The 17,455-nt window shown below is 32.3% G+C and overlaps 1 protein-coding gene across 3 annotated transcripts in view; it reads left to right on the top strand.

The window, feature by feature from the left end:
• Window positions 1-14: 14 nt before the first annotated feature.
• Window positions 15-17,455, top strand: part of LOC115455972 (fibroblast growth factor receptor homolog 1) — a 106,681-nt gene continuing 89,240 nt past the window's right edge. For 2 of the 3 annotated variants that reach the window (XM_030184813.2, XM_030184812.2), the window contains exon 1: window positions 15-192. The gene's annotated coding sequence lies outside the window, so the exon portion shown is untranslated. The remainder of the gene's footprint in view (window positions 193-17,455) is intronic. The other variant, XM_037447377.1, reaches the window with a different exon arrangement.

Raw genomic sequence — 17,455 nt, 5'->3', positions numbered from 1 at the left:
AGCTCCGGTCATTTTCTTTCTTCAGTTTCGCTACGAGTGTCGCGGCGCGCGGACGTGTCTACACAACCGTTTAAAAAAAATCGATTTCGTTTTGAAAAACGAATTGTGACTGTGTTATGTGCGTGTGATTTTGAGTGACTAATATTAACAGTCGGTGTTGTATGCAGCGGGCTTACTAACCACACTGAGAAGGTAAGTTTCGTGTTATTTTAAGATGTAATTAAATATAGAACCCGGACCATTTATATGAAAACGTTTTGTAATTAGTTGAACATGAAGAATCTCATGAGTCACGTGTTCCAAGTATTGTTTGTGATTAGATATATTTAGATGTCGTAACGGTTGTATCGGTGAATTTGGGAACGCGCGATATTCTGTAAACATTGTGTTTATGATGCTTTTACTGATGGAAACTATAAATATACGTTTTATGAATAATTTGTATTAATTAAATGTGTCGGATTGACTTTACTGCCGATAGCACGAGTTTGTAGTATTTTTATTTCATATTTTGCGTTATAAATAATAATAACAAATTTTGAAGGTATATTATAAATTATCCACACAATTTTTTGTATTTATATGCCAATAAATTATTGTCGTGTATAAAAATATAAGATGCTCTTTCTATAAAATACGGCTAGATTAAAAATATATTTGACTTTTAAATTATTTTATTATTTAATCTTGGCACTAGTCACAGCTATGTAGGTATATTATATACGAAAAATTTATTTGAAATTGATTATAAATTAATCTTAATTATTTCTTACGTTTACGCGAATGCTAGACATTGAAATAAAACTATTTTATGAATGATATCGCGGTTTTTTATATTAAAATTTTTGGTCACGGGGGATTGAGGGTGTCACAATTATATAAAATTTGTATAAATTTTGTATAATTATAATCCGTAAAATAGCTTTATTTCAATAACATAATCTTGTTAAAAAATGACATGTAAACATTTTAATAAGTAAGATTGTCATTTTAATTGCTGGGCAAGAATACATCTTGTTTAAACAACGTGAGGCTTACAATACCACGAAGATCTATAGCGGACCCCTATTGCCATGTGGCAGGACTAAGGGCCAAGCTCCACTAAGGTCCACTGTTTTACCACTACCACATAGAGACTCCACTGCACTTAGACATGGAGCGACGTGTTGATTATATCTCATTAGGCAATTATTTCACATGAAACCATGTAATATCTTGATGCTTTCGTGAGGCATTATTGGTCTTCTTCTTATATCTATTCCTCAGAAGATCAGCAATGTAGGCTCCTCAGTGTGGGCATTCAGTAGGAGATAATACTAAATAACCTACCTGGTCATTTGCGGAGCGTTTATTAAGTTATTCACATATTTGTAAAGAAGTTTGGATGTTTGTTCGAAGTAACTGGAGAAGTTATGCAATGGAATTGGATGAAATTAGTCATATAGTTACACTAATAATTCTAAAATAACACAAGCTACTTTTTGTCCCAAAATGGGCATATAATTATTTAGGCAAAGGTCTAATGCGCGTCAAAATCGTGTACACTTCGTTTATTTTATTTAATCTAGTATACTAATAGAATATATATTCCTAAGTCTAGAAAACTTTGTAAGTAAACATTGGCTGATATGCATACCACTTATATGACATTCACATAGCAATTATAATGTAAATAACAGACAATACTTTTAAACAAAATGACTATCATAGAAAACTTAGAAATAATGGGAACTATAAGTAATTATTAATCAATTATAAATTAAAAAAAATATATTTTTATATTGAAAAATTTACGTTAATTAAATTAAGTTTAAATAAAATATTATAAGAAATGCTGAAGAGTTTGAACGCGCTAATCTCAGGAATTACTAAACCGATTTTGAAAGTTTTTTCACCAATAATCAGCTACTTATCCCGCAAAAACTATCTCACGCTCGGGAAGCCGCGGGCAAATGCTAGTAACTTATATTTCTAGTAACGACTACAAAGTTAAATGTGAAAGCTTTGGTTAACGTTTTATGCATTTGTGATATAACACGCATACGCGAAACGTTCATCAGCAATTTGTTATTAACGACGCAATGCTAATTTCAATACTATTCGGAATTCCTTGGTTATTGCAATGCTATAATAATAGAGAAAGGGTTTATAGCTTACCAAGAGCTTATATCTTCTTCATTTTACTAGGTAGGTACATGTATATTTATTGCCTCAATGGCGTAGTTGTAATGCCTACGCGGTACGACTACCACTTTGAGGTTTCGGATTCGAAACCTGAGTCGGGACAAAAAATAATTGTGATTGGGTTTTACCATCTTAAAAATTGCTCATTCGCAGCTCGGAGTCAGGAAGTTGGCGGTGTGATAACCCAGTAGTTCGGAAAGCATGTAAAACCGATTGTCCTGTGCCTGATCTCTTCGGTCATGTCGGATTGCCGTCTCATCGGACTATAAGAGTAAAGGAACAGAGAGTGCACCTGTGTATTGCGCACATACTGTCCACTATAATATATCGTGTATATGTGGCTGATCTTCGTTGAGATTGGCCGCCGTTATCGAAATTCGCTAGGCAGCAATCACGTGAATAATTTTGCTGCTATATAAAGACAATTTGCAGACACTGAGTTTCATCGCTCTACTTAGCTGTTGCATTTTGTACAATAAACGATATTATCGAGGAAATTTAAATTTCAAGTCATTGCATTTAGGGCTTAAATGTGCTCATAAGGTTCAAATTCAAATGTCCTAGGTGAAGAAATAGTTTCTGTCATCACCATGGTTTGGATATCTGTTTTTCATAATTTATGATGAAAAATTAATATTATTACTAGCTTTTGCTCTTAGTTACTCCCGCATAAAAAAACTTTTTCCGAGATTAAAGTCTTGCTATATATTTATCTGGGATAAATAGCCTATGTACATCCCAGAGTCTTAAGCTATCACCAAATTTCATCGCAATCCGTTTGGTAGTTTTTGAGCTTGGGTCAGACAGACTGAGGGATGCGAAGAAGAACTTTGTTATAATATATTTTGTTATAATTATAATATATTTTTTAGAACTTTTAAGAGGAACAATTCGGTCAAACATGATTGTTGCATAACTTTAACCGTTTACGTATTACGCAGTGGAAGCTCTCAAAACTATTAAATTTTCCCCGTTTATACATTTTTCATTAAGGCTCCGCTCCTTTTCATAGCGTGATGTTATATAGCTTATAGTCTTCCTCGATAAATAGGCTATGCAACCTTAATTGAAGCTACTGTAACTGCTGGACATAATAAGTCTTAACATCTCATGTCTCAGGATTCCGAGCGCAGTTGAATACCGAACAATACTATGTAATTCAAGGTGTTGAATGGTGTTTTTACTATTTATGGGCGGTCGTATAGCTTACCATCAGGCGAACAGCAAGCTCGTCTCGTCATTCTAAGCAATAAAAAAAATATTTTTCAATTCTTAAATTCGAACCAATAATGCTTAAGAAGTATAGATAAGTATAAGAAATTTATAATTCTGGACTCCAGAGAAGCCAGGAATAAAAACACTATCGAGCACATGTTCAGAAAAGGTAACAATCATATTCCTGTGTTAGAGTCCGTATCTCCTTCACTACATTGTACGTGTCGACAGTGGCACGCTTTGAGAATAACTCAAAGAAACGTGTTCGAAGAATCTGGAAACTTAGTTATTCTTACTTTACCAAATTGTTCGTTGATCGTAAAAAATAGGATTTGTAAGCTTAATTAATTATTTATTTACACTATATATAATTATTGATTTATGTTTACGCGAATGTTAGATATAGAAATAAAACTATTATTCGGATTTTATCGGAGTTTTTTACATTAGGACAGAAGTTTCGAAGACTTTGCAGCCTTCATGGTCACGGGGTGGACTGACTTCTTTTGACTTTATTTCGATACTTAATTATTACCATAAGAGAGAATTTATTATTGAGTTCTGTCACCTGAAATGCTATTTGTAATATAATTATTATCTAAGATTTTCATATCTTAAATAAATGTTAAATCCCCTGTCATCAATTGAAGAATATATTGAGCTTTATTGGAAGGTAATAGAAAATATTTAATAATTCAACCCATATGTAAAATACCATATCGAACACGGTACCCCCAACTACATTTCCCGCTTTTTGCCATGTGTAATCCTCAAACCTATAGAATGCAGGAAATATATTAAATAATGATTCAGCAGTTGCTTTGAAATCGATTTTAATAGATTATTAAATCCTGACATATAAAATTAAAATAACAATTTTTCCTATCTATCAAATTCTTCACAATTCATTAAGTTACAACTAAAATCAATAAACAAAGAAACAACAAACATAATAAATAGAGCGATGTTAGTACAAGGATAATAAATTCAAAATACTCAGGACAATAAAATAATCTCGGTACGGTGCCAAGGTCTGTTGGCGAGAACCGAACCTGCGGCCCTTTTAGCATTCAACAGACGTAGTAACGCGTAACACGTGGCGCACAATATGTTTTTGTTGCTAACAGAACAGAGAGAGGCGTGGAGACGGTTTGCATGGTAAAAAGAGTTTTTTTTTTAAAAGGAAATATTATTGTGTTTTTATTTTGTAAATTGACACTGTACATATTTACCTATTATACATTTAAATTGTATATACAAATATCAAAATCCATGCGAATATTACTTTGATGAATTTTAGCTATAATGATGCAAGTTATTAGAGGTAAATTACCACAATTATAACTTTTTAATCTCTCAATAGTATTAAACCAGATCAGATGATTGAGAAGAGACGTTTATCTGAATATTAATATACCCTTGCGAAACGGGAACGACCATTGATAAAATAATCAGAAAAATAATAAACAGACCCTTGAACAAAAATAAATCACGTCCACATTTTATCATAAAAAACAAATTAATTAACCTACAATAAACATTACATTTGCATGTGTTTATGTTAAGTTAAACGCATTAAAATGTTAAACAACATTTACAATGTATTTAGCACTTGACTCTAGATAATGGAGAAGCGGCGATAGCCTAGTTGGTTGTGGAACGGACTGCCACACACACCTCTGATTTTTCTAAAAAAATTATGTGTGTATTCTTTGTAAATTATCGCTTGCTTTAACGGTGAAGGAAAACATCGTGAGGAAACCTGCGTACCTGAGAAGTTCTCTATAGGAATTTCTAGGGTCTGTGAAGTCTACCAATCCGCACTAGGCCAGCGTGGTGGACTAAGGCCTAATCCCTCTCAGTAGTAGAGGAGGCCCGTGCTCAGCAGTGGGCAAGTATATAATACAGGGCTGATATTATTAATGGAGAAGGGAGTGGATATAGTAAGAAAGAGTTAATGGATAACATTATTTAAAGTGGTATGATAAATTAAATACGGCCTTTGAGAATATCACTGACTAGACTAGAAAACTTTAGACAGAATTATTTACAAAGCTAGTTTTTTTTTCTCAAATATCTGCCATTAATGTGTCGTCTTAAAAATAATTACTAGAACGTTGATTTTTTGAATCAAGAATTTTATAAATGGAAAATTTACAAATATCAAGTATTTGTCGAACAGTCAATTATGTAATTTTGTTTGGACTTGTAATCTGATGTATAAATATTTATATAAAGTGTCAATTATGGGTTTAGCAATAGAAATAAATGCACATCATAAAGTAATGTACAAAATTTCGCCGTACCGTAATCAAAAACTATAATAGAACACAATATAATATATTCACACGGTCAAAAAATAAAAGCTTGGGAATTTAGTTCATCTCAATTCTATTATTCTAAATTCAGTTAAAATGAAATTCAATAATGCCACATTTTTAAAACACAAAAGAGCGAATTTATTAGTACATTGTCGACTCTACAGTTGTTAAACACCCCTGTCCTTTCCGGTAATTCGGAACGTGTGCCCAACACGTGGTTTCCGAGGTGGCAAAAAATGAAGATGTATCTCTTTTGTTGTGCAAGCTGATCGATAGATGGCGCTAAAAATTGAACGTTGTCGATGTCGGTTGGAGCCTTAGAATAATAACTAAAGATATTCTGATGTATTCTGATGTTAGTTTTAATTTTTATTGTCAGATTAAAGTTATTTATCGAATTATAACGTGAATGAATATAAAATTGACATATTTGAAGAACTTTATTCTTCAAATAGTCATTTTTTATTTATTCGTTTTATTACATCTAATGTAGAACTTAATTTTGTTATTAGATGATTTAACGTGCACTTTTAACCTTTTCTATGTATGTGTTTGACATGTCTTTTAAAATAGATACTTAGTTAATTTTTTTATAGTATTAATATTTTTTCCACACAATTTTTTTTATATAATAAACCGTGTTAAATCCAAAAAATAGTTTTATTTTAATGTCTACCATTCGCGTAAACATAAGAATTAATTTTTGATAGTATTTTAATTATAAGGATAAAACTGTTACTAACAGGTTACCCAAAGAGCTAATTAGCACATTATCCAATACTTTTCTTTCGAAATTTAATAGAGTTTCCAATAACCCTAATCATAATCATTCTTTGAAACACATTAGAGAATACTTTAATTTACGAACTTTATGTTAGAGGCGAATCTCGCTCTTTCGGAGGTAATTAATCTCCTATGCACAGGCCATGTTTTACAAAACAAAAAGATCTTGACCAATTTTTTACGAATCGCAAAACATATTACACCTTATCAAATTCAAAGTCTTGATGATCCTAATCAAAACTAACCAAATACGGATGTTTCCTTGTAGACTACGGAATAAGGTCGTGTAACATTAAAATGCAATTTGCCCCGGGGCGGAGACAAAAAGAGCTCAATGCTAGTTATTATAAAACGTAAATTAGATTTTAATCACCTTTAAATATATTTGTTCAACCCCATATTTAATTACAAATCAGTCAAGTTGTGTTGTTGCTAGCTTTTGGACGAACAACACAAAAAATAGTACATTTTACATATCAATACCATCTTTTAATTTTTAAGGATTGATATGGAGCGTTATATTCGAGCTTTTGTAACTAAAGCTAACTTCTACAAAAAATCTTGACTAACATTAATTCAAAAGTTTGAATATATGTTTGTTACGCCACCACGTCAGAACAGTTCAACGAATCTGGATGAAGTTTGGCACAGAGATAGATTATAGTCTGGAATAGTACATAGGCTCCTTTTTATTCCGGGAATATATATATATAGCGGGACTTTGGGAACACTTTTTCACGCATGTAGTGTAATAGTTTAAAGTAAACGAAACTGAGACAATTACTTGAATCACATAATGTTCCACATTCTAAAATTGTTCTAATGTTCCACGTTTAAATATTTGTAAATTTCCAATCTAACAAACAAATGGAATATTTATGAATGGAATTGTATTAAGCCATGTTTGAATCACAGTAGTAAAAACGTTTTGTAAATCCGGGAAACGCAGTGGGTGTAACAACGGCATATGTTTATGATTCATTTCTTTAGCTTACTATGTTGAGTTCTGGAGTCTATTTTACTTTTATCTACGGGCACGGCCTAGTAGCCTTCATCATCATCAGCTGCAGGATGTCTATTGCTGAACATGGGCCTTCCCAAAAGATTTCCAGATCGAAGTGGATTTCACATTTGAAAGTGGCTTTACTGTACCTCATAATAAGTGGAGAGATGATTACTCGTCGCTAGTCGATACAATTATGCCGGCTTGATTGAAATATGTACACAGGATAATCCTGGAACGCGGCACTTACGTAGGCCACTATGGTGGGTTTTAACACCTTGTGTACGGTGGTCGGTATCCTGGTGAATACAAATATTTCAATACTAACAGAGTACGTCTTGAAACTATGGGTTTTGCGATTCGAAACCACGTTTTTGGTATTGAACTATGTTAGGTTATTTGTTAGATTATCGATTTGCAAAGTTTAGTAAGACTTGTTTCCCTGAAATTGATGGAAATCTACCACCATCATTTTGTCATTTCATAATAAAGTATGTCATGTATTAAAATGCCATATTTTAAGGAATTAATAAATCATAAACGTCGTCTTACAACGAAACTTGATATGATTGATACAAATAAAAACCAACCTTATTACGTGATATAAAAGTGTCAACTGTTTATAGCCGCATTATTAGCGTCAAATATAAATCACTACGTAATTCTTTTATATTTGCTCCTACATCGTGGTTCGTCATCCGTTGACGTTGAACATCTGTGAGGTTTGAAGCTACAAAAATCTTGCTATATTCCATAGTTTTAAAAGGCTGTAGATTGTAATACGTTTAAATAAGATTTATACAGGCTTACTTATAAAATTGTTTCAGCGTTAAGAGGTGGTTAAGAATTGCTGTCAAAAACATCACCGGTTTCCTAATTTAAACCTTATTAGGAAGCAAGATGGCAGGTTTTGACTTACAGCTGTTCGAGTAAAGTTGTGTTTTAACTAAGCATAGCATTGCGAAAATTTTATAAATAAGACTGATAACAAGAATTTAGATACACATTTCTTCATTTCTTTAAAGCTGTCTGATTGTCAATCATGGAGGCGAAATATTGTGGTTTGACAAATTTTCATAAAAAATATTTTAAAAAATTCTAGAAATTATTTGTTGGTAATAAATAAAAAATTCAAATAAAATTATCGCGCTTATTTATAATATTATTTTCTCCCGACGAGACGTTTCGAAGACTGCAGCCCTCATGGTCACGGACAACAGAGGTGTTGCTCATTCGCAATAGAAAGATACAATATCTATCTACATACAATTATACAATTTTTTTGTTTTGTTTAGCTGTTGTCGGTCTAATCTAGTAATATGGTATTCTACGGACCAACACCTAAGTCCACCTCGTGACCACGAAGGCTGCAAAGTCTTCGAAACGTCGAAAATTATAATATAGAAACCGCAATAAAATCCGCTAAACAGTTTTATTTCAAAAGAGATGAGACAGAAGTTTTAGTAATAAAAACAATTTCGTTACGTACATTTATTTTGAGAAATACGTTTAATACTTTAAAATAAAGTAAATACAAAATTAGGTTAAATGTGTTAGTTTTAAATATTGATTATTGACCTGATTATCTTCTCGCGGTTCATAGAAATTATGTTTACATTCCACATCTGAGGGTACTTTAAAAACGCCTTTTATGTTATGATGTAATAAGTCTGAAAAGCTTTTTAATGGTATTGGCGAATTTGGATTTATTGGTTACTAGCTTTTACTCGTAGCTTCGCCCACGTAAAGAAATTTTCCTGGATATTATTTTTCCTACATCCTTGATATGTATCGTTATATTATGACCAAATTACACAAAATCGTTATAAATTGTAGCCTATGTGTTGTTCTGATGTATAAGCATTTTACTGTAAAGTTTCTTCAAAATTCGTTCTATAGTTTTGTTGTGAAAGAGGAACAAACATACATACATACATCCTTACAAACTTTCGCATTTATAATATTAGTAGGATACGATATTTATGTATATTAATAGTAATGTTTATTAGTATCCCTTAGGTAGTTACATCATTTGTTAAAAAGTTGCGCTGGTAAGAAATATTTTATATGCGCCCGGCTTTTCCTTGAGAAAATACTTTATTAGGGGCGATGAAACCAAAAGCCAGCAACAAATATAATAAGCCGTGAGAATTGTATACCATTACCACAAGACTTCCTTCTAATTGGTTGTCAGTCGCACGAATCGCATTGATCGTACAAATTCGCGATCAAAACTTCCCTAATTGATGTTCGCTCGATTAAATATGAGCAAAATAATCGTGTGATTAATTCGCATCGTTACATCGCCAATTATTAGATTTATTTATCACACATAAGATGTAAGTTTATAGACCACCAAAACTTACATTCTCATTAATAATAATTTAAAAACATAAAATCTTAAGTAATTTAACCACTGTTACAAAAGATATAATTATTTTCTTAACTAAATATTAAATTAACAAAAACTTAATACCTATACGTATATTATTTGCACTTATAAACTATCTAGGAACAACTTAATTACATTGTATACATAATTATGATACCACAGACAAGCATAGATATACTTAGAGCAATAATATTACAGGCGAGTATCATATGAATGTCGTCATAGATTTGTATAAAAAAAATATAAAAGGAAAATTAGAATTATAAAATTTCATGTTCAGGGTTTGCAATCATTGCAATTTTGAGAAAGGAAGGCTAAAGTCTTATTTATTGTGAAAACTGCTTTCATAGTTAAATGTAGACAAAAAATAATGATAATTATTGTATAACTAGCTTTTGTTGGCTTAGCCCGCGTAAAGGAGTTTTCTTGTATAAAAGTCCCGCTATATATTTTTCTGGAATATAAAGTAGCATATATAACCTTCCCAGGGTCTTAAACTATCTCCATACCAAATTTCATATACAACCGTTCAGTAAATTTTGAGAAAATCGATAACATACAGACAGACAGAAAAGAGGATTTTGTTTTATAATAGTATAGATATTTGATGGGTTAATGAACAAGTTTATAAAATGTTTTGGTTTTCATTCTTTTTCGAGTGCAAACATTGCGAGTCGCGTTCGAGTGGGTTTTTTCTGGGTGTAATCCAGAATCTAGATTTAAAACTGAATATTCGTGTGTAGGGTTAGTGCATGATTCGTGTAAGTTCTAAGAATGTGGAATATTTTTTGTTAGTAACGTTTATTTTAAATATCCGCTCCGATTTGAAGATATGAGTAATTTTTAGCACGTGGACTTTTGTGTTGACGCTCATATGGCCGAGCACTTGGACTTTTGTGTTCACGTTTATATCACCAATGGGGTAAGTGTTACAAATGAACATGGAGCACTGCTATGGTGTATGGACGACAACAATTATGAATTGATGGTTTTGCTAATGAGGTTCGTAGCAATGATAGCGAAGGAATGCACACATTGAACGCTAGTATGGATAATCAAATATTGAAGTTAGTACCAATGATTTTGTGGGGCAAATCAACCCTCTTAAACTCCGTTTTCTTTTTTGAAAGATCGGAAACTCGCCTACACTTGATTAATAACTTATAATATTACGCTAACTTGACCCATCGTTTGCCCTTTGCTCCCAATCTTCATGATCTAATCTCACAGGCTTTTATTGCATATTTATGCAGCTTAAAAGTACTCAGCGCATTTCCCGAATAAAGTATTATATTTTGTTTCTTAATGGGTAACTTTACGTCTAGTTAATTAGTTCTCGCAGTTGAAGAAAAATGAAAAATAATTAATAATCATGGATATTTCTGCCTTTAAAATTTCGTCATATTAAATTTTAAAGGCCGAAATATCCATGATTATTAATTATTTTTACGTTTTTCTTTCAACTGCGAGAACTAATCACTAACTAGACGTGAATTTAAATTCTTTACTTGCCAATACTTGTTTAGTTACCCAGATTAAAGCCGAAACAAAATGTATGAAAATGGACCTTGAGCTACCACCTTAAAAAGGTAACGTTTCATTTAGAAACCTCATGGCCAGGCTGATATACACAAAGAATTCAATATTCCACATCCAGGAAGACAACAGATAATATCCTCGCTAATATTGCCAAACCGCTTTGATGCAATACGTTTTCATGGAAACATCAATAAAGTATTAATTTCGTCGTAAAATTTCAATACACTTTGCAATAAAATGACTTTCTATCGCATGAAAATAATATCCGATTCCAGAAACTATTGGCAGGTAACGCAACAAAACATAACAAAAAGTTATTTTTAATTATAATTCATTTTTTTCAGCAATATAAAATGTTTATGAACACTCTAATAATTAAGTCTGAAAGAAAACATTGTATATGAGTTAATAAAACTAGTTTTGTGCGCTAACATTGCATTTAATTTGGAACTCGGCCATTTTGACTGCGTCATAGATTCTTATATTCGCGATATTGATATCATGTTAATAATTTCGGAGTAATTGAAGTTCGGCCAGATGGCATGATAGGCGGAATTATAAATCGAATTTATTAAATTGGCTATTTTGAATTCTTGCCTTTTACAAATTTTTCGAACAGAATAGTTAAATTATATGTATACCTACATCATTGAAGGGAGACGCTTAAAATCCAAAGAAGCTTGATTATGTAGAAACCGCATTTCCTTTGCGCGTAGAAATGGCATCAATGCAATAAAATCATAGCATTCCAAATTCAAACTACAATTTACTTCTCTTTTCATTGTCACATGCAGTCTATTTTCGTTTCTATGCGGCCAGTGTTCTGAATTCGTCGCCCTTTGCGTGTACTTGACAAAGTTTAACTTGCCTACGTCTACATTACAGAGTATTTTAATTTAGAACTTATTCCACTAAGTTAAGCAACTGCAGTATCGTTTTCAACCGCAAAACTTTATTTGTTATTCAACAAGTAGTTCCTTGGGTATTTAAACTATTTCCGAATGAAACTATTTTGAATCTGTGAAATTGTTGATTTATTGCTGTTTGAAAAAGGCGCGAGTTGCCCAGACTCATTCATCATAATATTTTATTACGCACACTATAAATTATATTTTCTGTTTCTTTTGAAAACTAATGGTATTTTTGTTTTAACAGCAATATTTTATAACCCCGTTGTATATTTCATAAGACCCAGTGAATTAAATATTTTGGTGAACTTTTCTAAAATATATGTTTTACTAATTTAACGAAACTATGCCAAGTTTGATCTATAGTCAAGTGTATATTAAAGGCATTTGAAACAATCACCTTAAACTGCTTAGATACTTTCATTATTTAAAACAGTTTCCCAACTTGTACCTTGTTTCCAAACCATTAAACACACCATAGACGAACTCATCACAGGTTCATCGTATTTCCTTGAATTTTAATTCACCAATATTAATTTATATGTGTGTGTCTGATATATAGTTTTTATTCTGTCAATACGCTCCGTGGTGCGGGTTGCATAACTGTAGTCATTTATATTACGAGCTGGTATGCTTGTGCCATACGAAATTATGGGGCTTCCTTATGCCGCGCCCCATCGATCACGTGGCGTGTGACGTCATTGTGTAATTGACAGTATTATTTGAAAATGGAATGTGTCATTTAGATATTTTTGATTCAAATGAATGTTTGTGGTTTGTTGTGAAACATAATGCGATATTTATATGCGCAGCTGGTATTTTAACAGGATAAATTGTATTAAAATTGATAAAACATAATAATATGTCAATTGTTACGACATTTAGAGCTTTAATTATTATGAAACAATCGTCCAGTGGTCGAAATTTTTCTGTCAAATTTAATATATTTATTTGTAACATTTATTGTATATAAATTTATTTTTTTTGCACTCCTCTATATGAATTTTAATCACACCAAATTTGACACTCCATCGTGCACGCAATGTGCTTAAAAAGGGTACAAAGATTTTTCGTCACATAATAATATATGGATATAATATAGTATCGACTTATGTATGGTCTAAAACCTAATAGCCTATTAATTCGTATTTAAGTCTTATTTAGGGAGGCCTACGTATACAAGTGGACGGTGATAGGCTAATTGATAGTATTATTTCAGTCTACACTAAACGTTTCACAACACCGAAAATTGAATCAAATCGATGAATACAGACACATTTAGTTACAAAATTATTCTACTAACATACTAGCGTAGTCTGAACTGACCTTACGCTCAAACGACATTTTATCTCATCTTTGTCAAGTCTCGCGTCAACCTATACAAACACGCGAAGCTATCGGTCCAGTCAAGCATTACTATCACCATATCCGCCAATATATCATAGCTTCCTTGTAGATACGATGTGCGAATGATAAAGCGCAAGGAAATGATCGGACGCGACGGCTGTCGTCTGATTGACGTATCGGCATTCACAGGGTTGAAGACATTTATATTGAGAAGCATGAACTTGACAACCCTAGGTGGAACGCATGCGCGGTGAAAATTTTTATGTTGAAATTGGTCGAGAATATTGTATCTCCGTACAATTATATGGTGCTTTGAGTTGCTAAAGGTGGAACGCATGCGCGGTAAAATTGTTGTGTTGCAATTGGTTTAGTGTCGTATGTCTGTAAACATTGTATGGTGCTTTGAGTGGCTATTAGTCAAATAATTTGACCACTATTTTTTTCTATATACGAGTGTATTGTTCGCCCGAACTTTTCACAAAAGACTCCGTCTTGAATATCGAATGCGCATGCGGTGTTAATTATCTTCGTCTATGCACATTTTTTTAGAGGATTCACGAAAATGTTAGCGACATCTGGCAACCCTGCCTTTAAAGCGTACATATTTAATATTCAAAACAGAGAAAGGCATGGGTGTCGCTATCCCTTTCTTACTCGCGTAAACGACGTTCACAGGTATAAAATGCTGTCTCTTTCTATCACATTGACTTAATGCCAGTAACGGCTACTGTTTCTTATGTCAATTTGACAAATGGTTGTGTTTTTTGCAGTCGCCGCGGCATTTAATTATTGTATTTTAATAAGCTGATTGTTATTCGAAGCGAAAACAGTGTGAAGTGCGAATTAATTATTATTGTTTGGAGGGAATCGTTTATGAAAAAACTTTATTAAATTGATTGAATGTAAATTAAGTTATCCACGTTACTTGTTTATGTTATCTTGCGACATATATTATGGAAGATGTAAATGCCATCTAGTAATACTGACTCTTCTAAAAGGGCAACCCGATCATAGCACTTTTACCTTGTTGCTCGGAAGCAGAAATAGGTTAAAATTAAAATCAAACTTTTTTTTTTATATTATTATTTTCTCCTGACGTTTCGAAGACTGCATTCTACGTGGTCACGTGGCAGACAGTCCGCCACATACAAAGTAATCGCGATAAAATTCGAAAAAGTAGTTTTATTTCAAAGTTTAACATTCGTATAAATATAAGAAATCATAAAATTTAAAAATTTCTCTTCATTACAAAGTATAAATAACTAATTTTAGCTAGCGGCTCCGTCTGCGTAAAAAACTTTCGTAATAAAAATTAACTTATAGCAATCTAGAGTAGTGCAGTTTACTATTAATAAAAAAAAATCAAAATCGATTTAGTAGTTTCTATCATTAGCACGTTAAAACAAACTTGAACTTTATATATTAGTATATATAACTTCTAATAGATATTTGCTTACGCTAAGCTTTCAAGTAACGTTACAACCTACCCTATTTATTTACACAGATAATTTCACTTACTCCAACTGTACTGAGAGTCCTTATCTCTTGGGTGACCACACGTCACGACATCGTAAACGGGCCGTTAATGTCCTTGTAACGTTTAATGGACACTTTAACTTGTTTTTGTGGATAGATATCCGAATGTGAGTGTTATGTGTACACTGTGTGACTGTTGTTTCGGGTTTGATTCCTGAGTCTCTAGTAGAGATGGTTTTTCTAACTTATCCTTTTTATTTGATTAATTTCGTTTGGGATAAAGTCATATTAGTTTTCCCTGAGACTCGCCGAGCTTCACCGCTCGGTGTCATAATGCGTGTCACTGCTGATCCTGGCTTACAGGAGTTGTAGTGGTGGATGTAAAGGCGAGCAGTTATCAGCCCGGTTTCCAGAATTGTGACCGGTAATTGATGGGATTGTCTTTATTAAATAGTACCTAATATAAAGTCTAGATAGATGGTGAAATATCGGTGTTTACTATCTACCCTCAAAATAAAAAGAGTGTGATGCTGTGTAGGTACTGTTCAGTAACGCATCTTATTTTATTATCTATGAGTAAAATAAGGTTTGGTCATTGCTATTGAATAAAGATAAATTTAAAGGTTGGATAATGTCTTTATAAACGTATTTTATATATAGTGTATTGAAAGGTGTCCTTGTAAACGGTTTTTTGTTGCTTTTGATTTCCGCCGTGTGGCGCTGTTGTCTTCCGTGTGCCAAAATATGTATTGAATGTTCGTTTAGCGTACGAATTAATAAATGTAAATTAAAGAAATCTTACTCAATTTTATTAAAATATAGTGATAACCCAACGATTGCGAGCATAGATCCGAAAATAATGCACTTCATTATATTCTACCAAAATACGCTATTAATAGTAACGTCTTACATTTAAATTTAGAATAATAATTTGAGCTAGACTCCAAGCTACATCGTTATATATATACACTGTATTTTGCTCGGGGCTTCACTTTTTCGGAAGTTTTTTTTAAAGTCTTGCAGAAACTTAATTTTAATAGGGTAAATATTGAAAGCTTTATCATTTTTCAGTCAATAATCGTTATAAAAAATCATGTCGGACTGTTTCTGCTTGGAAGACGGACAAACAAACGTACTCTTATTTATATTAATTATTTTGGCACTACGCGTAATAGAATTGTTATAAATAGCGTAGTTGTGACAAGATTTGATTTGTCATATTTTATATTTGACGTCAGCGGCGTGCGTATGCGCATCGCGGTTCCATTTTTTATATCGGCGCGTGCGCATCATTTGCTGAGTGGCAGTTACCAAGTCTACTTGAGGACTCGTTTTATTTTAAGCATGTTTTAACCGGAAGCGCAGTGCAGTTCAAGTATGAAGCGAACAACAATATTGGTGGTTATGCGTTATCTACTAGTTGGTTTGACTGTTAAGAGTTTTATTAAGTAAATAGACGTAAATATATTTATACTATAGGTACTTTATACTATATCAAATACTATAGTTTATAGCAGGATGAAAAACTAAGGTCCTGAGTGGCATATAATGTCGTCTTTGGGTTTTAAATAAATATGGTCTAGATACAGATCTCGTTAGTTTGTTAACCCTTGGTAATTGTATTTAATATCGATCCTTGTGATATTATTTATTTTTAAGTCTTTAAGTCTAATTTTTTAATAATAATTTTAAAAAATTGATTTTTTTTTAATTATTCTTTTTGCTATTCCCTATCTCCACGTTATAGAGTTCAAAAAGGAATATGATAAAAAGCATGACAATTTCGCGACCGCTCTTTATCACTTAGTATTGCAACGCGTGGGCGGTACAAGGATTGCTAAGTGATTTACTGAACATTTAGAGTTAAATATATAGTTTTATTTAAACTAGTTTTCGGAGATGCTTGAGTAGAGGCTTTTTCTATTGTTTTAAGTCTGGCAATTTTCATATTTTTTGTCAAAACAACGTTTTTCAGTCTAATTCTCAAGGAAGTAAATAAATACATAATATAATGCACTAGTAAGTAAAAGTTACTGGATTACAAAATAATATTATTAATAATAATAAATATGTACCAGAAATGCAATATAAAAAGGTAAAAAGACTTTTTTTTATCCGTTGAAGAAAATAACGAACATATTATTAAAATTATATTAAATTGAATTGGGTTAAGCGTCAGGATTTCGATTTTTTTATACGAACAAGCCAAAGCTGCTTATTGTCCAATAGAATGTCGACTGACGAGACATGATTCCCCCTCGGCAGTCGATACAATTATGCCGGCCTG

Source organism: Manduca sexta, chromosome 6 (genome assembly GCF_014839805.1).
Source record: "Manduca sexta isolate Smith_Timp_Sample1 chromosome 6, JHU_Msex_v1.0, whole genome shotgun sequence".
Lineage (NCBI taxonomy): Eukaryota > Metazoa > Arthropoda > Insecta > Lepidoptera > Sphingidae > Manduca > Manduca sexta.
Note: the sequence above shows the minus strand (reverse complement) of the source record. Positions and strands in the feature narration are given on the sequence as shown.